A 19,821-nucleotide genomic window follows, 5' to 3' on the forward strand; every position below is an offset into this window, starting at 1 on the left:
GGGTGGTTGGGAGGGACCACGCTGGTCTAGTCTCTTCTCCTCTCCATCTGCTGGCGGCCGAATTCCCTCCCTCAGCATCTTTCAAAAACCAGACTCCTGCGGCTAACCTGCCCCCCACCCCACCCCCCTGTAAAATGCCAGCCATACTCTCTGCACAAGAGAAAGTGCCTTTCCGCTGATGGAGAGCAATGAATGATCAAGAGACCATTTTGCCCTGGGTCAGGGGAAGAGGAAAAAAGCCAGACTTGATTTTGGAGTTCAGCTTTCCCCTCTAACCTCAAGGGCAAATTCTAGGAAGAGCGGGGAGATACAGAAGGGGAGAGGAAGCTAATCGTCTGCCCTTCTGTATAGAAAAACTTTGGGTCCCTTGGGCCACGTCAGGGTTCCTTCAAAAGGATCACATTCAGAAATTATTATTAAAGGCCCATTTGTGCATGACGCGCCAGTCACCAGTCTTGTAAAGAGGAAACTGCCAAGTACTTTCAGACGCTGTAGGGTGTTTTTATAATGAACAGTCTGGGTCACAGTGATAGTCATTTTACTCCCATTTTACAGATGGCAATGAAGGGCCTGGATGAGTTCGCCTTGAAATGTTGTGACCGAAGTCAGAAGTGAATCCCTGGACGTGTCCTTTTCCCTGTTCAGAGCCAAATCCTCACTGACTTTTTACAAGTAAAACCAGAATTCACTATTGTGTGCATGTCCAAAGCTGGGGTCCCTAATGGGCACAATTAAAATCCGTCCCTGTGTGTGAGTGTGGAAAGGAAGCCTTAAGAGCAGCTTTGGGTCCAAGTCAAGCCTTAGTATGTAAAAAGACATTCTCCTGATCAGATTCTTCTGGGTGTTTCTCCCCCCCCCCCCCCCCACAATCTTTCTTTAGATCCTTGTCTTTCATTAAAAAGGAAAACCCCTAGAATTTCTTAGGCCAGCCTAAATTCTGTGATAAACATGTAAACGACCACTCTACGATCAGAAATGAAAATGAACATATAGGTTGTGATTGGCAGTTTACATCCTTACAGCCTACATGTCAGTGTGGTGGTCAAATGCCAGGACTTGGGAACCGCACTGCCTGGGTTTGATGTAGGCTCTTATTTAACAGCCAGCGTGGCCTAGGAAAGTTCCGTAGCCTGAGCAGCCAGTATTGGGCCGTGGCTCCAGAGTCAGACGGCCTGTGTCCCACCTGTGTGAATCTGGGCTCGCAGCAGGAATTGAAACTCACCTATAAAATGGGGGTGCCAGACCTACTGCTTCCGTTGTTGTGAGGACTAAATGAGTGACTGCGTGCAAAGTGTGGCACACAGACTTGTAGTGGAGTGGGGGTAATAACGTATGAGATGAAATGCATAGAAAGCACTTGGCGTATATTAAGTGCTCATAACTGGCAGCTGCTATGTTAGAGCAAAGACATCCCCGGGAGAATTTAAAGAGAGCTTGAATCCAGCAATTCCACTTCTGGGTATTTATCTGAAGAAAACAGAAACTGCAAGTCCTGCCCTAGCCAGTTTGGCTCACTGGATAGAGCGCCGGCCTGGGGACTAAAGGGTCCCAGGTTCGATTCCGGTCTAGGGCATGTACCTTGGTTGCGGGCACATCCCCAGTAGGGGGTGTGCAGGAGGCAGCTGATCGATGCTTCTCTCTCATCAATGTTTCTAACTCTCTATCCCTCTCCCTTCCTCTCTGTAAAAAATCAATAAAAATAAAAAATAAAAGAAACAGCAAGTCCAAAAGATATATGCACCCCAATGAACATGGTGCCTTATTTACAATAGCCAAGATATGGAAACAATCTAAATGCTCATCATTAGGTGAATGGATAAAGAAAATCCTATATAATAAAAGCCTAATATGCTAAGTGTCCAGTTGTCCAGTCAGCCATTCAACCAATCAAAGTGTAATATGCTAATGATATGCTAAAGCTACTCAATTGCTCGCTATGACATGCACTGATGTGACCACCAGGGGGCAGACGCTCTGACCAGTAGGTTAGCTTGCTGCTGGGGTCTGGCTGATCGGGACTGAGTGAGACAGGCCAGGGACCCTCCCACGGTCCCTCCCCAGCTGGCCACCCTCCTGCATCCTGGCCTGAGCCCTCTCACAATCCAGGCTGAGGGGTCTCCCCCCACCCCCCAGTGCACAGATTTCATGCACAGGGCCTCTAGTGTTGTATATTAGTTAGCCATAAAAAAGCAGGAAATCCTGCCATTTGTGACAACATGGATGGAACTTGAGCATTATGCTAAGTGAAATAAGTCAGACAGAGGAAGACAAATACTGTATGATCTCACTTATACTAGCATGTGGAATCTTAAAAATAAAAAATAAAAAACACCTAACTCATAGATATAGAGAACAGACTTGTGGTTGCCAGTGGGTGGTGTTGGTGTGTGTGAGCGTTTATGCTAAGTGATATAAGTCAGACAGAGGAAGACCAATACTGTATGATCTCACTTATACTAGTATGTGGAATCTTAAAAATAAAAAATAAAAAATAAAAACCTAACTCATAGATATAGAGAACAGATTTGTGGTTGCCAGTGGGTGGTGTTGGTGTGTGTGAGCGACGTGGGCGAAAGGAGTCAAAAGGCACCAACTTCCAGCTATAAAATAAGTAAGTCCTGGGTATGTAATGTACAGCATAGTGACTGTAGTTAATACTGTGTGTTTGAACATTGCTAAGAAAGTAGATCCTAAAAGTCTTCATCATAAGAAAAAAAAAATTGTAACTACGTATAATGACATGTTACCTAGACTTATTGTGGTGACCATTTCTACAAACACTGAATCATCATGTTGTACACCTGAAACTAATATGATGTATGTCATTTATATGTCAAAAAATAAATACACAAATAAAGCTTGAAATTAAATTTGAAGACAAGAATTTCCCACCCAAATTAAAAACAGTTTTCTATTTTTAAAAAGCAAACAGAGCAGGGTCCCTTTACCTCACCTCTGATTGCTGCTCAACAAAACATAAGCATTTTCCATTTTAATGTTCACTACCTTGGTGAGTAGGTGATACTCTTGGAACTGCTTGCTCTTATTAAATCTGATAAGTTGCTGACCTCCTTGCTACTGTTTTGCATGGGGCTCAAGTTAGTTGTTAAAATAAATATAATCCTTGGGTTCCAGGAGGTAACCTCTGAACAACCAACTTTGGGGCATAAAGTTTCCTTTGAATAATCGGCTCCTGTTTTGACCCGAGTGCGTAAAGAAAAGAGTGATTACTGCCTGTGACTTTGGGTCAGTTTCTTATCTTTCACAACTCTTTGGGGAGAACTTCCTTAGAGAAGGCGAATATTTGAAATGGTATCTTCAGATTTCAATTTCACACACAGTGGTTGGAAGAAATAACTGCCGACCAGTGGGATTTCATTTCTATTCAACGGGCAATTGAATTGCTCAAATTTAAGCTTAACATTTAGAATCAAGTCTCGAAATGCGCTTTTATTATGAATAATTTTAAAGCCATCATGACCTTATTATATCTTTCCACAACAACCTTATACCCTACGCAAAAGAGGGACTCAGTAACTATGAGGCGACTGGAACGTGTAAAACGGTTCTTTAGAGTTGGGGAAATCCAAGCTTGAGGCCTACCCAGTGGGATTGCAATTTAATTCCTTCTTCCCCTCCCCTCACTCCTTGCCACTCTTAAATACCCTAAATTTAGAAATTTTCCAAGTTTTCCTTCCGGAACACGAATGTCAGAAGGAAACCAAATCAGTCTACATGATGAACCTGACCCCAGGTGGCTCACTTCTTTCCTGTTGGCATTTTCTATTCTTTTTACTTATTACATTTACAATTGTTTTCTAGGGAAGAGCAGCTTCAAGTGACTAAGGAGACATTTCTTTGCGAAAATGGACTTCTAATAGAAATAAAAATGCAAATGTCACTGGGAAAATGCCAAGGATGACAATTTACTTCTTTTATTCTTTTTCCTAAACGTTAGAAGCCAAGTTGCCTCACATACCTGTTAGCTGTGCCATTCTCATATAGGAACAAAAATAAAGCTTTGTTTTGATATGGCTTCAGTTCCCGTGCAAAATTCTTAAACTCTTCAATTGTCACAGGCATCTGGCTCCCAAACGTATTTCAGAACATTTCAGGGCCGGCGGAGGGACATGTTTTCACAGAATGTTCAACCTCTTAGTAACTTACTGATAAATCAATCAGGTTTCCTATCTAGTAGAAAAGAGACCCTCCCCCCACCAAATCCAAAGAAAATACATATCAACTGAGTTTAGGAAAAATAAGCATAGGTTGTCAGACAGGCATCGCTCACCTGTTGACCAGCTGTGTGATTTGGGGGAAGTTGCTTCGCCCCTCTGAATCTCAGTTTCTCTATCTGTTCATGAAAGCAATCATAACGCTCAGCAGGGCTAGAACTAGGGCAAGGCCACTGGGATGCCAGCTCACCTCACAGGAATTTTGAGAGGATTCGATGTGTGGAAAAATGCTTTGCACAGGGGCGGCATATAATAAATGCTCAGAAATGATAGCTGTTGTCATTACTCCATCTTTCAGAAGTAATCACGGCTGGATCAGCAAGCAACAATCCCTCCGCAAGTCAGGACGTCCCCCAAAGCATGCTGAGATGGAGGCGCTTTAGAAAGAGCAGTGGTGTGCCCAGGCCGTCAGCCGGCCCCAGGCTTGGTGAGCCCACAGTTTTCAACCAGAAATGCTGGATTGTGCCCATTTTAGGCTGCTGACAGCTTCACGGCTTCCCCCCCACACACACTGCCTGCTTCTGACACATCCCTGATTTTATTCATCTGGTTTCCCTCTTCCAGTAAGTCCTGAATCACCTTCTACAACGAAGACAAGAGGCAAAATCCAGTGCTGAAGTAACTGACACAAATGTCACAATTTCACAGCGAGGCCTTAGCAGAGTTAAGGGCATAGCGCGCGTCCTAGTGGAGGGGGGCTCAGGAATGGGATTTCCCAGCTTGCTCCTTGGATCTCTAAGGTGCTTCTCTAGTGGGCTTCCCCTGCCCCTGCTCTAACCTCAGTAGCTTCATACTTGACCACGGACATGTTGCTCAGCCTCTCTGGACTTTAGCTTCTGCATCTGTAAAGTCGGCATATCAGAGTACCTGTCTCATGGAGCTGCTATTACATTTCTGTGAAGTGAAACAAATAAGGTGCCCGCAAGGAGATTGCCATGTAGTAAGCTTCTGGGGGAGATTTTGCATATTCCAGCTTTAAAATATTTGAACACTCACCGATAACTCAGACACCCTTGGATGGACAAGGCAAGTGAGGCATAGAGTCAACAGCTCCTTCTTCCAGCTCTGCCACCATCACACCCTCCCTCATCTCTCTCTTGGGCACTGGACCCTGAATTTATTTGATGCTCCGAGGTCAAGGGGGAGTCAGAGCTGGGGGAGCTGGCTCACTGAGCTGCCCTTGTGCCCTTTGTTTATGCAAACGATCTCCTTCCTTTAGCCACTCAGAGAGCCCCACCTGAGTGACACACCACAGTTCCCCAGAAATCCGCGCTCAGATTGTGGCGTAGAAGGCCTCATACTTTCTCCACCACAATCTCCTCCTTCTCTCTGTTGGAACCACAGTGACCCTTTTTCTATTTATTGAAAACAAACCAAAACAGCTCCTACTGGAAACCTTTCCCACCTGCTCTTTCCTCTATTAGAGATGTTTATCCTCTAGATCAGCGGTTCTCAACCTGTGGGTTTCGACCCCTTTGGGGGTCAAACGACCCTTTCACTGGGGTCGCCTAAGACCATCGGAAAACACATATATAATTACATATTGTTTTTGTGATTAATCACTATGCTTTAATTATGTTCAATTTGTAACAATGAAAATACATCCTGCATATCAGATATTTACATTATGATTCATAACAGTAGCAAAATTACAGTTATGAAGTAGCAACAAAAATAATTTTATGGTTGGGGATCACCACAACATGAGGAACTGTATTAAAGGGTCGTGGCATTAGGAAGGTTGAGAACCACTGCCCTAGCTCATCCTAAGGTTCCCACATTCTTCATTCAGTTCTCTGTTCAAATGTTTTATCCTCATAAGAGTTTTAAAAAATCTTTTATCCTGCTTTATTTTTCTTCCTAGTATCATTATTACTTCCGCTTTACCGCATGTGTTTGTTGTTGTTGTTGTTGGTGGTGGTGGTGGAGTGTGTGTGTGTGTGTGTGTGTGTGTGTGTGTGTGTGTGTTGCCTTTCTTCTTGGTTAAAATATAAACTCCATGAGGCTCAAAATTCTTTATGACTTGTTTTCAGTTGCATCTTTAGCACCTGGAATGTGCCTAGCATGCCAGGCCCTGGAGAGAAATTCACGGAATGAATGAATGTACAAATGGCAGCCTCGCTCCCCATGGCCAAAGCACTACATTCTCTGGGTAAAAGTTACGAAGAACCCAAAAGATCCCTTGTCTTTCTCAAGTATCACTTTGGGGAGAAGATAAGGGCCCAGATAGCATTCAGATTTGGGCCCAAGAGTTTGGTTTGGGAAAAAGATCAGGCTCTTGGCTCTTAGGAACATTCAGGTCAGGGGGTGTGGAGGAGCAATGAGGCCACTCTTTGAAGCGTGGCTCTCCGCTGTAGGGCCCCCATGCCCACAGGAGACGTGGCTGCAGTGAACCAGTGAGTAGAACGCACTCGACTACAGGGGTGAAGGCACAGGCTTTGGAAATAGACAGACTTAGGTTTCAGTCCTGGCTCTCTTAGCTACATGGTTTTAGGCAAATTATTTGACTACTCTGAGCCTCAGTTCTGTCATGTGTAAAATGGGGATAATTATATCTTCCTCACAGGGTTGTAGGAATAAAATCAGATCATGCATGTCAAATGCTTAATACAACGCTCAATGGATGGCAGCTATTATTAGAATTAATTAAGCAGAGAACCTCAGAGGAGGACAGTCAGCCAGGGCAGGCCTCTCTTGGCTGGACATGGGTAGATAATGGAATTCTGCTGCCATGAGGGCTCAGCCTCCTTTCCAGGGGGACGCTCGCCTGATCTTACCTGCTCTGGGACTCCCATGGTAAGGTGGGTTAGGCTTATAGAAGCCTGGCCCGGCCTCATGCTCAGGAAGGTGATAAAGAGAGGGCATCAGGAGACTGTGCTGGCCACTGGCTCTTCAGAATTGGAGCGGGAGGGGTGGGTGGGTTTACTGGTCTGAGACACTGCACTGCAGACAGGCCTTCCACTGAAGGAAGGGGCCGGGCTGCTTCTGGGGAAGCTTGTTTTCTGGGAAGCTGGCTGAGAGGACGGAGCCTGGTGGGGAAGGCAATTCTGACCCTCCTAAGGACACTCACCTTTCAAAGCTTCAAACCTCAGCGGGAAGGAGTCTTGTCTATGATGCTCCCTAGAAACACCCTTTAGCAAAAACCAGGGAAGGAGCTGTGTGCTTTTTTTCTGCTTCCCTTCCGTTGCAGTTGCCCCTCATGTATCTTATTGCCAAGCTAACCGCTCTGGGATATTGTTTTCTTCACTGTCACTACTCTGCTCAAGAACTTGCAATGGCTATTGGGACCTCAATGCTCTCATCTATAATAATAAAAGGGTAATATGCTAATTAGACTGGATGTCTTCCTGATGTCATTCTGGACATCCTTCCTGATGAAGCTGGGGCTGGAGGGAAGCTGGTGCTGGCAGCCGGGGGAAGGAAGGCCTACTCTTGCACAAATTTTCGTGCATCGGGCCTCTAGTTTTTTATAAAGGGAAGAGATAGACTGGAAGGTTAGAGCTGCAGCTCGATGTATGACCCTGTCTTTCTTGCAGATTAAGACCCAATCCCCTGTACTCCCATTAAAGGTGCTCTGTGATCCTGCCCATTCCATCAATTCAGCTTTATACCCCTCAGCCCTAGAGCCTGAAACTTCCCAACCAGGCAGCTTGGTCCTCCTTGATCTCAGACACCCTGTTCATGTCCATCTTGATTCATTGTCTTATTCTGTTTTCTCCTTCTGGGATGTCTGCATGGCCTGTGTTTCAAACCTTTGGTGCCCAAATGGTAGACTGGTTAAGAACAGAGGCTTTGGAGATAAATAAACCTGGTTTTGAGTCTCTGCTTCACAACTTACTATCTGGGTAATTAATCTTAGGCAAATCTCTGAGCTTCAGTGCTTGAGACGATAAAATGGAGACAGTGATAAATGTAAGGTTAGGAGGAGTAACTGAGATAATGTATGCGGCAGGCAGAGCACAGTGTCTGGCACAGGGAAAGCGCTCGGTAAATGGCAATCATTGCTGCAGTTAGTTCAAAATCCTCCCCAGTCCCTCTGCTTCTCCCAAATGTGTCCATCATCTTGGACCCCGCCAAGTCTGAAGGTTTCTCTGTTGCCTGAAGCTCATGGTGGCTGATCCTTTCCTGAGTTCTCATAGCTCTTGGCTATAGGGCCTGGTTAGGTGCTCATGGACTCTGTCTTGCAGCGCACTGATTTCATGTCTGAGCAGCATCTTGCTACCTCAAAAGTGCCTTACATTCCTGGAGAAGAGAGGCCATGATTATCATTTTCATTAGCTCCCAGGGTACTGATATAAATTTGGAGATCCTCAATAATTCCTTTTCAATCAAAGGCTTCAAATATCACATCTTTGCTGTCAATTTCCCAATTCCAAGATTCACATTGACATTCACCAAGACCCGAGGGCCTTCACGTTGGTGAGGAAGGTCTCCCCAGAGTCAGCATTGAGGGTGGCCCATGCATTGCCGTTCACAGACCTCTTAAAAACCTGGGAGCTAAAGTTCTAAAACTCTCAGAAGAAAACATGGGGGAAATCTACATGACATTGGATTTAGCAGTGACTTTGTGACTATGACACCAAAAGCACGGCAACAAAATAGGTAAATTGGATTGCATCAAAGTTAAAAATGTTTCAATATCAAAGGATGTTATCAACAGAGTGAAAAAGCAGCCCATGGAATGGGAGAAGATATTTGCCAACCATATACCTGAGAAGAGGTTAATATATAACGATCTCCTACGATTCAACAGAAAAACCAAACAATCCAATTAAATAATGGACAAATAACTTGAATAGACATTTCTCCAAAGAAGATATATAAATGGTCACTAATCACTAGAGAAATGCAGATCAAAACCACAATGAGATACCACTTCATACCCATTAGAGAATGGCTATTATTAAGAAAGAAAGAAAGAAAGAAAGAAAGAAAGTAAGAAAGAAAGGAAGAAAGAAAAGTAGAAATAAGTTTTGGAGGAGATGTGGAGAAATTGGAACCCTTGTGTACTGCTGGTGAAAATGGTACAGCTACACAGAACACAGTATGTACGTTCCTCAAAAATTAAAAATATGACCCAGCAATTCCATTTTTGGGTATATACTCAAAAGAATTAAAAGCAGGGACTCAAACAGATATTTACATACATGTTTATAGCAGCATTATTATAATTAGCTAAAAGATGGAAGCAACCCAAGTGTCCACAAACAGATGAATGGATTCTTTAAAAAGTGATATATGCATACAATCAAATATTATTTCACCTTTTAAAAGGAAGGAAATTCTAACACATGCTACAACATGGATGAACCTTAAAAACATTATACAAAGTGAAATAAACCGGTCACAAAAGGACAAAGACTATATAATTCCACTCATATGAGGTAACTAGAGTAGTCAAAGTCCTAGAGACAGAAGGTAGAATGGTGGTTGCCAGAGACTGGGGGTGGGGTAGGGGGAAGGGAGAGTTATTGTTCAGTGGGGTACAGGGGTACAGTGTTGTTTCAGTTTGGGAGAATAAAAACAACTCCTGGAGATATATAAATGTCTAACCACTATGCTATACCTGAAACTAACATAATATTGAATGTCAACTGTAATTGAAAAATTAAAAAATGAGAGATTTTTTTGGAAAAGTTCTGGAAATGAGTGGCAGTGCTGGTTACACAACAATGTCAATGTGCTTAGTGCCCCTGAACTTGGGCCTGGTGAAAATGGTAAATTTTACTTTACATGTATTTTACCACAATAATAATAAAAATAAAAATAAACTGGCCAAAGACCATTCCCTAGGTACACATCGGTGCCAGCATACAGAAGTTTACTTATCATTTCAGGGAGCTCACAACCTTCTCAGGTTCATCTATCGACCCATTTAACAACCCCAGTGCTATGGGGAAGCCGTTCCTATGAGCTCAAAGATGTTCTTCACGTCCCCTAATATCAACCCTTGCCCACTTCGGCCTCTGTGAGCGGGGTTGGTCCCTGACTTCCAGATGACCTTCTTTGTGGAGCTCACTTGGCTCCAAGGATGCGGGGGGGAGTGTGCAGTTTGTTACCATGTAAAGCCACATCCTTAAAGGAACTCCATGCTCTTATAGATATCTATCTGCCCTCTCTGAGAATTGCGAGTTAGAGTGTAGCCAGCACAGGTTCTGTTTTTGGGAGTGGGGGTTGGAAGAAGGGGGGGTCTCCTGTGTAAGCAGAGCATCTTTAACGCCCCTTTGGGCCACAGCCCCTTACCAAAGGCCCAGGGCCAGCTCAGCTTCTCTCACACTCTCAGGCGACACTGCTTCCCATCATACTGAAGAAGGCTGCCTGGGGCCATATCTTGCAAAGGAAGAACTATTAAAAAACATTCCATTTGTATTTCCTGCATGGCCCTCCATCTGGAAATATCTTTTATCTGGCAACTTTTGCAAAGCGAACTGAATCTTGAAGGCGGTCCTGGCAGGTTTATGCTGGCTCCTCTATCACTCCAATAAGTCATTTCCATCCTAACCTTCACGAGGGTCGCATAATCGTGACTTGGTAGCAGAAACAGGCCCGGCAGGGAATGGCAGCAAGTGTTTCAGGCCCCGAGTCCTCCTTTTCATCCTGAAAACACCCACTTGGAGGGCAAGAGCGAAATCCAGCAAAGTACTGAACACACTCTCTCAGCTCAAATATTGCTTCTTCAGGGAAGTGCCCCTGACCCCCGTGACCACATTAGGACCCACCACTAGAAGATCGAACTCCCAGGTTGGATCACAACTTGTACAAACGCTACGTTCTGTGATTGTTAAGTGCTATCCGGCTCCCCCAACGCCTGCAAGCTCCTACATGCTCCACATCTAGCATGTAGCAAGTGCCCAATCAATATTTATGGAAGGAATGAATGAATGGACAAATGAATGAATGAAACTCAGCTTACCTGCCTCTCCACCAGTTCCTTCAGGTCCGGGATGAAAAATAGCTTCTTTTCAGAACTGTTGTTCCTGAAAGAAAATGAGAGGAACTCTCTGGTAGGAGCTAGAAGTAGAATGGAGGGGGCGGGGGGAGGGGAGTTCTTTATCTCCAGTTAGAGAAATGTGTCCCCGGGTCCTTGATAAACTAGGGACAAATACCCCTGGGCTTTCTGATAGTGTGAGGGTCCTTGATAGTGTGGCTGGGTGGGGCCGGCGGAGCGTTGGCATCTCGGCAAAGGGATGGATTCTAACGGTTTCTCCACTGGTTGAAAAGGCTGCTTCCTGCCCAACTTTTTTTTTCTCTCCGTTGTGTACCAGTTTAGTTTACCCACGTGAAGGAGCGGCCCACTTCTCCAAACGCTCAGCCGGTGTGTCCGGCGCTGTCCTCATGGCAGCTGCGGTGGCGGCTCAGTGGGATGCTCCCTCCGGTCTGGGAAGGGGAGTGTTCTGTCTGTGTCTCACATTCCTTTGGGTCTCAGAAATCACCCCCTCACTACCTGCCCCCCCCACCCCAAGTTAGGGCAGGTAGCCAGGCTTCCGTTTGATCAGAGAGGAAATTAGGCCAAAGTTATTTCAAATCTTAAACCTGCCTAAAGGAGAGACACAGGACACGTATCACAGGACACATATTCATTGGACAGCCCGACCACAGCACAGACACGGGCACACAGCTGCATGTCCTGGGCCGTAACCTCCTTGGGGGCCAAGGCCTCTCTGAAGCACTGCATTAGGATCCCTGCCCTCAATTCATAACTGGAATATGTTTAAAAATGTTAGCAAGGCCCGGCCGGCGTGGCTCAGTGGGTGAGCGTTGACCTATGAACCAGAAGGTCACAGTTCGATTCCCGTTCAGGGCACATGCCTGGATTGTGGGCTTAATCCCCAGTGTGGGGCGTGCAGGAGCAGCCAATCAATGATTTTCTCCCATCATTGATGTTTCTATCTCTCCCTTCCCATTCCCTTCCTCTCTGAAGTCAATAAGAATATATTTTTTAAAAATGCTAGCAAGGGCAGCAGTCCCACCTCTTTATAACACACACACACACACACACACACACACACGTGCTAGCGTGTGCACAGAGTTGCTGGTGAGATCATGGTAAACACTAGCCTGGTTGGGGGATCAAAATAACAGAATGATTTCCCTTCATGGCTGGCGTAGAGGAACAAATTAGACGGATAAATTAGCAGTTCCCAAAGACATTAGCCACCACCCAGCTCACACAGTGAGCATCTGACACACGGGAAGGAGGGGAAAGGCGGGGGACTCTCCAAGTCTTGGCCTATGAATAGACGCTCTTCCTCCCTCTCGGGGAGGGAAGCCAGAGTGCCCAGAACACCAAGGGGCAAGCCTCTGAATAGTTTTATTTTAAAAGACAAGCCTAATTACCACTTTTTCTGGTTCCTTGAAGAAGAAGAAAGAGTTCCCCTGCAAGTCTCCATTCACCGGTGAGTTAATCAAGCCTACTCACCACAGATGATGTAATTCGGTGGCTTCTCCAATCAGATCGAGGCTGTCACTCCTCTGCCTCCTCAGCTAATTGCCTTTCTTCACACCTGTTGCTAGTTCCTGGCGCCTATGCCACCTCCTTTCTCCGCCCGGACACTCACAGGTCCTGGTGGACAGCAAGGCCTAGGGCTGATGGGGTGTGTCCTTCCCATTTCTGCTCAAGGCCAGTTGCTGTTTGTTGAGTGTGTTGCAAACCCATGGTTGGGGGAGCTGGGCCCCCTGCGGCCCAGTTGTCTATCTGATGGGTGGAGTCTTCGCTCCTGCAGTGAGCGCTCAGACCGCATGCGCTCTGCGTGGAATCTCCAGATTTCCAGGGGAGGTCCTCTGTGCTGTGCCAGACGGCAAGGCTGGATGGCCCCAATCCTGCTCAGACCCTCGGGCTCTGGCTCAGAACGTGGAGAAGACTGAGGATCCACAGCTTTGCACGAGCCCCCGCGGGCCCTCCAATTCCAAGAACCATCTCTCACCTGTTCACGCGTAGCTCCCTCTCCCTCCCACGGCGCCACCCTTTTCACTTCTCTCCTGCACCATCAGCGAGTAAGTATCTACTCCTTTCCCCTGCTGCCGGCTGTACAGCAAGTTCGGAGGCTCACACAGCCCTGGACAAACTTAGAGAAGGTATGCGACCTCTCAGAACCTCCACACCCTCATTTCTAATACAGGGACCCGGTGCCCACCTGCAGGGCGGTGGAGTGGATTAAATGAGACACTTCGAGGCAAGAGTTTGCGCAGGTGCCAATGTTGTCTTACCCAGCAACAATTTCACTGTATGCATTTGGTCACCTCCTGGTTAGAAGTTAAAATCTTATTTGGTTCTTCTTCTGAACCCTCAGGGCCTGGGATACTTATAGGTGTACGGAAGCCAGTCAGACATGGTTGTTCTTTATTGGCTGAATAACATAGACTCCCGTCTCTCCTTTCCCTGGTTTTCACCACAAAACTCTTATCAGCTGCTCCCCTGGCCCTGCCTCTTGGATCCTGGGCTTTGGGGCCATTCCAGGCTCCCCTTTCCCTGTGCCCCATCCCCTAGTGAGCCCACTGACTCCTGAAGTCCTGGTGTGCATGCTACTGCTGCCACCCCCTGAAATGGCTGCGTCCCCACGTGGGCCTCGTCCGTCAGCTGCCTCTCGCCCCTCCCCTCGCACCCCTTCCCCCATGTTGTTTGTCTGCTGGGCTGGGCTTTATCCGAGGGTGACAGCTCACCAGACCTCACCCCTGAGTCTCTTCCAAGCCTTCGCAGCCCACCCTGGTCCAAAGATATCTTTTATAGCTGATCTCTGCGGCACCTCCTACCTTCCAATTAGGAGCTTGTCAACACCCCAGCCATCACTCTTCCTACAGCGGCTGACAAGGCAGGCTGCTCTGGGAGAGTGAAGCAAAATTATTTCCCTGATGGTGGAGGTGGTGCTGAGCACAGGAGCTGGAATCTAGGTGAATCGGAATCTAGTTCAGCCGTCTTATTCTACAAGTAGGTGTCTTGTCTTTGAATGTGCAGCACCAAGCACAGTGTTTGGCACATAGTAGGTACTCAATAAATGGCCACACGTGAATTGAAAAGGCCAAGGACACATTCTTTTTCTTTTTCTTAATATACATTTTTATTGATTTTAGAGAGGAAGAGAGAGGGAGAGAAACATCAATGATGACAGAATCATGGATCCAGTGCCTCCTGCACGCCCTCTACTGAAGATCGAGCCAGCAACCTGGGCATGTGCCCTTAACTGGAATCGAACCTGGGACCCTTCAGTCCGAAGGCTGACGCTCTATCCAGTGAACCAAACCAGCTAGGGCTAAGGTCACATTCTTTAGCTAGCGGATTCCCCTTCTCAATGCCGGTTGACGTCCACTTCGTTTCTTTCTCTTGTATATGCAAATAATAAACCGAGCTCCTAATTAGTCATTCATAGTCTTTTCTTTCCTTTCCTTCTGTGGGTGAAAATAAATTTATACCAGAAAAGAGAGATGTCTGATCCCTCTGTCCTCCTCCTTCCACCTTCTCTAAATCCTGGGATCATGGCGAGGCTGTCTGAAATTCAGGGTCATTTTCAGAAACAGGAGCTGATGAAGGAAGTATGACACAATCTCACATTTTTCTTATCTGGCAGTGTGGTCTGGTGGTTTGCATAGGGGCTCTGCCCGTCGGAAGTCAGGCTTTCTATTTCTGGGGCTTAAGGGAAACCATGCAACAACAGTCTTTACAGCGCCCCTCACTCTTGCTTTCTCTTTCTCTTGTTCTCTGTAATGAGCCCAGAGTGGAATGACTGAGCCACAGCAGCCTGTATTTCAACCGAGAAAGGAAATGTACCACCCTCCTGGCCCCAGACTCAGCCTGGATGGAGGCTGTGAGGGTTTGTGGTAAAGAGATGAAAGATTTCCAGAGAAATGGAAAGTGAGGGCGATGAGCAGGAGCCTGGTTTGGGGCTGAGAGTCTGAAGAGGCAGTGATGACAGTCTTAACCACATCAAACTAAACCCTTTCTCTGACGGCAACGTGAGAGCCTGAAGTCTGAGGGCTCCGAGGAATGGAGATTTTCATCGACTGAGCAGTGCCGGGTGTACCTGGGAAAGGAGGAGGGGAATCACCCTTGCTTTGCCCTCCAGGGAGCAAATCCAGAAGTGGGGATGCGGGGAACGCCTTTGATCTGAAATAGACAAGTGGGCGTGGGAGGGGGCAGAGAAAGAACCAAAGAAACAGCAGATTTGATGAAACCAGAAAGGGACAACATGAAAGGGGGGTATTAGGATTAGTTCTTCAGAAGGGCAGAGAGCTACATCGACACGTCTTTGCTGCCCGCCTAGGACAGTTCTCTCAGGGGCTTGGGAAAGGCCTCCTGAGGGGGTATCCGTGTTAAACCAGCCTAGCAGAGATAGAAGCAACAAATCTAGGAATTCCATTGTACCCCAGACTTCAAAGTACATAGAGATTTGAACAGCCTTAAAATCGATATAAAATTTTCCACATTTGATCAGATCAGTCTTCTATAACTATGCAAGTTCAGGCTGTATCTAGAAAGAACAGGGCAAGTCAGGGGAAAATAGTCATTTAACATGCCATTTCCTTCCTCATTTCTCCCCCCATGATCTTCAGGCCTCAATTCCTGCTACTGTAGATGTTGTTTGAACAACCAGGAAGCTATGAGACCTTTTGGGTTATCTTTAGGGTGACACCCTGCAGAAGGTTTTTAGGCTGAGCTGGGGCTGGGCGACCAGATGGCCGGACTATTGCTTTGGGGTTCTGAAGGTCTTCTCTCTACCAGGGCGGTTCAAACAGTAGGCTTTCTAGGTTAGTTGTATGTGTGCCATTCAGAGGCCCAGACTATGATGGGAATGTGGTGTTTTATGAGATTTCAGCGGTTATTGTGTGATTAAAGTGCTTTGAAGAAGAAAAAACAACAACAAAACAATCTCTCCAAAGGGACAGCACACAGGACCCTAGCTTTGGAGTTAGGAAAACCTGGATTTGAATTCCGGCTCAGCCCATTACCCAGGCAAGCTGCTTTCTCTCTCCACCTCTGCCCTTCACCTCCATGCTGTTGTGAGGACTTAACAAGATATATAGTTGGCATACTTTGGGGCACAAAGTAAGTTGTAATTTATTGCTCTTCTGTCCCAAAGAGCATCTTGAGACTTCATTTATAAATATTTTAAAAAGGGTTTCACTGTGGAGATATCTCCCCAGCCTACTGATGTTTATGGAGAACACACTTTCAACCGCCAGTTACAGCAGCAGAACAGAACCTTACGCCAACAGACATATGGAGGACCTGGCCTCCGCACCTCATGGGCACATGGCTGCGTAACAGCCAGCGGCACCCTGCGCCCCCTGCCTGGGCCGTGCCCCAGGTGTGCTCACCTGGCCCAGCAGCTCTGGGAAGCAAGAGCAGAGAGGAAACCTGACTCCACCTGCAGACAAACCACTGAGGATGAAACCTTTAGAGCAGCGGTTCTCAACCTGTGGGTCGAGACCCCTTTGGGGGTCGAACGACCCTTTCACAGGGGTCGCCTAAGACCATCGGAAAACACATATATAATTACATATTGTTTTTGTGATTAATCACTATGCTTTAATTATGTTCAATTTGTAACAATGAAATTGGGGATCCCCACAACATGAGGAACTGTATTAAAGGGTCGCGGCATTAGGAAGGTTGAGAACCACTGCTTTAGAGGCTGCAGAGCTGCTGCTAGCCCATATGACACCTCTGTAAGGATTAGAAACAGCTGCTCTTTTCTCTAAGCAGACACAGCCATGCCAGGGTGCACAGTGTGGCAAGCAGGAAGCACGCTGTATTTCAGCCCGGCTCACCCACTTGACTGCACAACCGCAGCGATGGCCTGCGTGGGAGCTCCCATTTTATGGGCTGTGGATAGGACTGCAAGGTGGGGGCCTTGAGGGCTCTCTCCACACACTTGACAATACTACCATGTTTGATGGCTGCCCTGTCAAATATAGTAGCCACTGGCCACGTGTAGCTCTTTAGATTTACATTGACATTAATTAAAATTAAATAAAATAAAAAATTTGTTGGCCCTAGCTGGTTTGGCTCAGTGGATAGAGCATCAGCCTGGGGACTGAAGGGTCCTGGGTTCGATTCCGGTGAAGGGCACATGCTCAGATTTCGGGCTCAATCCCCAGTAGGGGGCGTGCAGGAGGCAGTGGATCAATGATTCTTCTCATCATTGATGTTTTTACCTCTCTCATTAAATGTTGTGCCTCCATCATAGTAACTTCTTGTTAAGTGCTCAATAGCCGCAGGTAGCCATTGGCTACCATATTGGACAGTGCAGATATAGAACACTTGCATGTTACAGAGAGTCCTCTTGGATAGCACGGCTCTAGCTGATCACTTTCAGTTGTAGTAGCCACTTCTCTTCCACTCCCCATCATGGGCCATCTTCTCTAGACCTTCAGACCATTCATCGTGTTACCAGTATTCCAGGTCGTATCCAATCACCATACTTTTTGTTCGTGCCGTCCTCTCTTCCTAAAATGTCCTTCCTCGGCCAATAACTGTCCATCCAATAACATCCCACTCACTCTTCAAGGCCGGGATCCTATGCGGACTCCCCAGATGGACACTCTTTTCTTCTGACAGCTCCCAAAGCTGTACATTGAGACACTTTCTCATCAGGTGTTTGTGAGCCTTGTGTCCCCTGCTCACTGTGTGCCTTATTCATCTCGGTGCCTCCAGGGCCTGGTGAGAAAGCGCCTGTGTGAGGAAGCCGCATCTCTGGAAGGATAGTTGCTTGCACACCATCACGGAAGCTCTGGGTGGGACACCGTGGAATATGTTTGCATACAATGCTTTGAGCTTTGCAGGTGGTGCTTTGCATTCAACTCCTCCAGGCAAGAGCACTGCTACACGGGCACTCGCTTCTCTAACTCCCGGAAGAGGGAGCAGAGGCTACGAGATGGGCAGTCATCCAAGGCGACTACTCAGCCAGAAATGGCAGAGTGGCATTTGGGCAGAGGTCGTCCTGTCTCCAGAGCCCAGGCGCTGGGTGCCTCTTATTTGAGGGCGTGCCCTGAGGGCCCAGCCCGGCAGACCTGCATTCGCTTATGTTAGGCAGGAGCTAGAATGAGGAGCTCGGTTAAGCAGAGGGTCCTGGGCAGCTGCACGTGGATGCATGCCCTCCCCCCACGCACTTCCCCCACCTCCCAGGGGGAAGACTTGTCCCTGGGACCCTTTCTCGGGCTTCATTCCTCTGGACAGAGGTGGGACAGGCCAGAGACACCCCCCGCCCACACCCCCAACTCGTCCTCTCCTTTTCCTCCCTAACTGCTGGGTGTTGCTTCCTGCTAACTTGGGCACAGCAGAAAGGCTGGGAAGGGGCTCGTACCCCAGACTTTCCTTTCTGCCTCAGCTTCCGGTCGGATGCTCTCGTCTCCCCTCTGTCTTCAGAGCCATCATTTTCACAGCAGGCCTAGGTGAGCCGGGCAGTTTTATGATGACATAAAAAATATTGTCTTTCTGCAAGAGGCTTGCGTGTCATAACCAACTCGGGGCATCTTATTACTGAAGCTCTTCCTGTCTGTGGAGAGACATTTTGTACTCAAAACTTGTTTTTAAAAAAAGTGTGGGCAAACGGGGGGGAGGGGGGCACGGGGGAGGAAGCCTGGGTTGTCTGGCACAGCCTGTTCTCCCGTGTGCCCCCAACAGGTTTCTGGGCAGTAATTGCCAGACTTGAATTTCTACCTCCCACCACACTCACCTCGGTGGTTTTCTCTTTTTCTGTCCTTGTTCTCCTTCAAATGCTCATTGTCTTGTTTCCCATTTTCTCTCACTTCTGCTCACGTGTTAGATCTCCCAGTGAGTGCCCCAGGCACCATGTGCCCCCCCCCCCGGGGGTGCTCAGCCCAGAACATACTTTGATGTGGTCTCTTAGCTCGGCTGACCCCCTTTCTAACTTCTCTGCCTAATGCTTTGAGGTCCAGATTCTACGAGTACAAAGGGGTTGAACTGTGAGCCAAGAAACACACAGAACGAGGGAAACACCGCCTGTGAGGAGCCAGGCCGATCGCCTCCTGGCAGACCACCTTTCTCTCCGGCCCTGCCCGCCCAGCCTCGGGCCTCCTGCGCCTGTGAATCTGACGGTGGCAACCTGATTCTGAGCCCTGGCGTTCCCGGTCTGGCTTTCCCCCTGTTTGTGACACTGGCCGAGCCTGATCTCCAGGCTGGGACCAGCCCGAGAACCTCTACCTGCTCCTGGTGCTGCTTCGGCTTTGGTTGGGCATTTTCCACCTGGGACTGTCCCCCAGCTCTGTATCCACCCCAAAAGTGGTCCCCCAGCAACAGATGAGTAATCTGTTCATTCAACTCCCTGCCTTCCTTATTTATCAATAAGAAGTTTGCATGAGTTTCCCTGCTTGTAAACTAAGAGCTTCCTGCGACTACAGGCTGCCTCTTAGGGAGATTAGAACCTTTTCCCTAGAAACGTTTAGAAATGTATTTTGAATATAACAGAACAGGGTTTTGATTTGTTTTGTTTTTTAAAGTACACAGTGGTTTTCTCATTGCTATAATTACAGTCGCAGTCACTTGTTGGCACTGCATCATCAGGGGCTGAAAGACAGAAACTGGGTTGATTGTCACAAAATGGTCCAAATAAAAAAAGGCTGAGACATGAAC

At 47.2% G+C, this 19,821-nt stretch overlaps 1 long non-coding RNA gene across 2 annotated transcripts; it reads left to right on the forward strand.

The window, feature by feature from the left end:
• The first annotated feature begins 12,189 nt into the window (after window positions 1-12,189).
• On the forward strand, window positions 12,190-14,339 carry LOC106725793. 2 transcript variants are annotated; one of them, XR_001361750.1, is made up of 3 exons: window positions 12,190-12,631; window positions 13,355-13,459; window positions 14,304-14,339. It is a non-coding gene; the product is annotated as an uncharacterized LOC106725793 (long non-coding RNA). The 2 variants fall into 2 exon arrangements; XR_001361751.1 differs by lacking the exon at window positions 12,190-12,631 and adding an exon at window positions 12,968-13,229.
• The last annotated feature ends 5,482 nt before the right edge of the window (window positions 14,340-19,821 follow it).

This window comes from Myotis brandtii, unplaced genomic scaffold, assembly GCF_000412655.1.
Source record: "Myotis brandtii unplaced genomic scaffold, ASM41265v1 scaffold187, whole genome shotgun sequence".
NCBI classification, from domain to species: Eukaryota; Metazoa; Chordata; class Mammalia; order Chiroptera; family Vespertilionidae; genus Myotis; species Myotis brandtii.